Here is a 4760-nt window from a genome sequence, read left to right as displayed (position 1 = left end):
TACGTATTTTCATTCCTTCATATTCTTGAGTTGATGAATAATTTCTCACGTGTTCATATCAAATTGTTAAATTGTTCTGATAATGTGGCCACGTGACAGCTTCCTGAAAGAAAAAGTTACCCACGTGTATTTAGTTTTCACTAAAATCATGCGAACCATTCGAGCTTTTGAGTTCAATTTTTATCTATAACATAACATTAATATTTTACAAAACTAATTCACTTTTTTATACATGTAGAGTGAAAGCACTAAATTCATGGATTGCTTATCTAAATTAAAATATTTTAGAAACACTAAACACTAATGAAAAAGATGTATACATTTTAACTGGTTCTTTCATTTTCAATGTGATAAATATACTGGAGTGTTGGACTAATAATGTGTCTTGAAAAGTCCCACATCGTATAGGACAACTAAGGGATTGGGTGTTAGTGATTATATAATGGACTCTAAATTTATAATGTTCCTTATTCGAAGTAAAAAAAGATCTTTCAAGTTTGTGTATTTGACTCTTCTTATTTCTTATACTCTTATAATAAGAGTGTTGTGGGAGTTGGGTTAAATTATTGATGTATTCGAGATCAAAAGACATGGATGTATTATCTATATATTTTCTTGTGTTTATTTTATTTCTTTTTAATAAAGTTATTCTTAAAGTTTTCCGAAGTTTACAATGTAAATCATAATTCAATTAAGAAACATTCTCAACAATTTATACTTGTAGAATTAAATGATAAATAAAATTTAGGTTGGAAATATTTATGAATAACAAGATGAGTTATTTAGAATCTAGGAACAAAATCAACTTTAAGAGGATAAGGCTGATGTTATATATATATATATATATATATATATATATATATATATATATATATATATATATATATATATATATATTTGGCTGATAAAACAAATGATTATATGACTATTTCACATAAAAATTTATATTACTTTTGGCACGTAAAAACTTGTCATCAAACTTTTATATGACTTTCAATATTAGAGAGTTTTACTGACATTATATTGAGAAAAAAACTTAACGCTTCCATAACTTTATTTAGAGTTAATTTCATGAAATTAAAACTAAAAGGAACTCTATTGAGAAAATACATTTGTTACATTAAAAAAATATAAAGTAATACTTTCCCTTTTTTTTCAGTTTTATAGTTACATAAAATGAGTAATGAGAGCTAATATTAATAAAATCGTCATGGAAATGTTTTTTTTTTCACGTGAAAAAAAAAGGTTTTCTCTATTTATAAATATTTATCAATTTTAAAAAGGTCCACCTATTATGAATCTTATTTATTATTTTCTATATTTAGTATACAGTTTTATTATCAAAGAATCTGTAATACCACAATATTTATTTAACCTACTTTACCACTCAAGCTTTTAAAATAAACAACTTTTTAAATACCTTTAGTGTAGAAATATTAGGAAACATAAATTAGGGCAAAATGTTATCATATTCAAGAGAAAAGAATAAAAGTATTTTCCAAAGAATAAAGATTCGAGGATCTTTAATTAGTTTATGAATAAAAAACAAAAGAATAAAGATTCTAGGATCTTTAATTAGTTTATGAATAAAAAACAAAAAGAATAAAGATTCTGGGATCTTTAAATAGTTATGCTATCATGGTTGTTTCCACAATTGTATTTATTACTGTTTTTGTCATCATCCCTTTGCCACTAATATATGTTCACCACAATTAGTACCAGCACTGTCATAATAGTTTGTTGATTTACTTTTTTTTTTTCATTTCAAGTAATTGTGCTTTTTAAAATATAGTTTACATATAAAATATTGGTTAAATTTTGGTCATGTTAAGTAATATCAGTTTGATCCTCAAATTTTTCGTTGTCTCAATTTGGTCCTTATTTTCTTAAAAATGATTCAATTTAGTCCTTACTGTTAGTTTGATCAGACGGTGTTAAAGTCAACGCCACGTGTCAATTTATGTTTTTTTTTTAATTTTTTTAATTTTTTACACGTGTCACTTCTCAAAATGACTCAATTTGGTCCTTATATTTGTTTTTAGTTTCAATTTAGTCCCAATTTTTGTAAAAATGAAGTAATATTTTCTCTCCTTAAATTGACACTCAATTTACTTTTTTATAAATCTTATGGTATTCTTACTAAAATTAACGTTTTTATTAAATATTTCTATAAATATTTTAAATTAACTTCAAATTTTATAAAAAACATTATATTTTGGTTTTGTTTTGAACTTGAAATTTAGTTCCTAAACTTATGAGTGACATGTTATTTGATTTTTAATCTTCACTAAGTTTGTATAATATGATACACTTGATGCCTTTATATATATGATGACAAAATTGTTAATTTTTTAAATTAAGTTTGGGGTTTAACTTTGTTTAATAATAAAACTAAAAATAACTTATTAAAAATATTTCTACAAATATTTAATAAAAATGTCAATTTTATTAAAAATATCATCATAAGATTTATATAAAAAAAAATGAGTATCAATTTAAGGAGAGTTAATATTGCTTCATTTTTACAAAAAATGGAACTAAATTGAAACTAAAAACCAATATAGGGACCAAATTAAGTCATTTTGACGCGTGACACAAATGTGAAGTGACACGTGTACAAAATTAAAAAAATAAAAAATAAAAAATTCAAAAGAACTAATATTTTGACACGTGGCGTTACTTTAACATCGTTTGGTCAAAATTAACGACAAGGATCAAATTGAATATTTTTTAAAAAATGAAGATCAAATTGAGCCAACGAATTGACAAATAGAAGAACCAAAAGAATAATTTAACCTACAATATTTAATTAAATAAATACAAGTAGTTTTCTAAAATTAAATACATTATTTATTTTATTCGTCATAAAAAACATAATTTTCTAACAATTAAATTTTGACAACTTTTTTATAACTTAAAAATAACATTTTTTAGATGACCTTTTATTTTTTTATATTTTAAAATTATTTAAAAGATATCACCTTAAATTGTATAAAAGAAATTATCAAAATATTATTGTCCTATATATAAAAAAATAATTAAATTTTTTCAAAAGAAAATGACATAAGATGACATTTTTTTTTTGTATAAACTAAATACATTATTCATAAATCTAAACATGTATAAATTTTTCAAAACTTCAATCCAGATAAAGAAAAAACCATTTATACAAATAAAAACAAATAAAAAGAAAGGCTAAAGTTGACCTTATCTCACTCTTCTGTCCTCCTGATAATGAATGGAGACAAGATCCGATTAAGATTATAATGGTATTAATGAATAAGGTTTGTATGACTTAGGTGTCAACTTGTGGTTTGAGATGAAATATTATTCATTTAATTGGAGAATTTGATTGGAGTTTGGGATTCATTTTTCTGAAATTTGTGTTATAATATATATGATGAGTAGAGGCAGTAGTGGATTACAGATTTGACGGGTGGTGTTCCAAGATAATTATTGTTAAAGAATATAAGGGTATGGTTGATATTTAATTAGTGTTAATTATACAGGATTACCTCATATTGTACGTGTAAACCAAAAGAGAAAAAAAAAAAAAAAAAGACCTAAAATTTTATAAAACCCTAACATCGATGTTGAAAGTGAAGTGGGTTGTCCTTTAGTAGTTTAGTATTATTATTAGGTAGCAGTGGTGAAAATGGGAGGAGCTTAAAGAGGCAAGTTGCATAGCATAGTGGGTCTAGTGTGCCATTTTATGATTACTCTTAATCATAATTAGTCACTAAAATATTTGATGTGATTGACTAAAACACTTTCAACACTTTAATATGCAAAACCTGTTTTGGTATGCGACAGAAGCAGCGGCGCACTTGAATGAATCTGTGGATCCTCGTATCACACCTCTATAATTCAGAAAGATACACAGATAACAGATAAGCGAATAAAGAATAAATTCCTATCTGCAGATAACAAATGAAGTACTGTTTCAATCCATCATGAAAAATTTACATATTAATTCACTATGAATAATATCTTATTTTTATTTTTTATTTTTATTTGATGTTTATATAATGATAACTTCTAATAATAACAATAATAAGTTTATTTTTAAAAATAACAAATATTTATTTTTCAAAAAACATATAAATAATATTTTAAAAGTCTTTGAACCGTTTTTAACTTATTCATTATTTTTTAAATAAATTTTATGGTCAAGATATTATTGATTCACAATTTTTTTCGGTTCAACTATACATTTTGATTTGATACTAATAACACTTTTTTTTTCTAATTTAATCAGTAATCTATTTATCTGTCATGCTTTAATTTATTTGACAGACATAATTTTTCGGTAAATTATATTTATGTTTTTATGTTTTTGGACATTTAAATTTTTTTTAGAGATTAATTATATTTTTATGTTTTGGAATTTTGGATTTTCTTTTAGAAATTAGTTTATGTGTCTATGTTTTTGAATTTGAACTTCTTTTTGGATTTTCAAGTTTTCTTATATAGAAGTACAAAAAATTGATGTAGATACGCTTAAGTCATATTACATTTATTTGCATTGTTTGAAATATGTTTCTCTTGATTATTGGATTAGATTTCTAATTTTTATCAAAGATTAATATATTTGCTACAAATCTTTACTTACTTATCGATTTTGAATCCTCAAAAGGTACACACACAAAAAAAAAATCAAGGAAAAATGTGGAATAAGACAACGATGATGGACATTGCGCATTCTCTATTAGATAGGAGCATACACTGGCGGACAATTGTAGGTAAATATTTGTCAGTAA

The sequence above is a fragment of the Vigna unguiculata genome, chromosome 1 (assembly GCF_004118075.2).
Source record: "Vigna unguiculata cultivar IT97K-499-35 chromosome 1, ASM411807v1, whole genome shotgun sequence".
Taxonomy (NCBI): Eukaryota; Viridiplantae; Streptophyta; class Magnoliopsida; order Fabales; family Fabaceae; genus Vigna; species Vigna unguiculata.
This window is presented reverse-complemented; position numbering follows the sequence as displayed.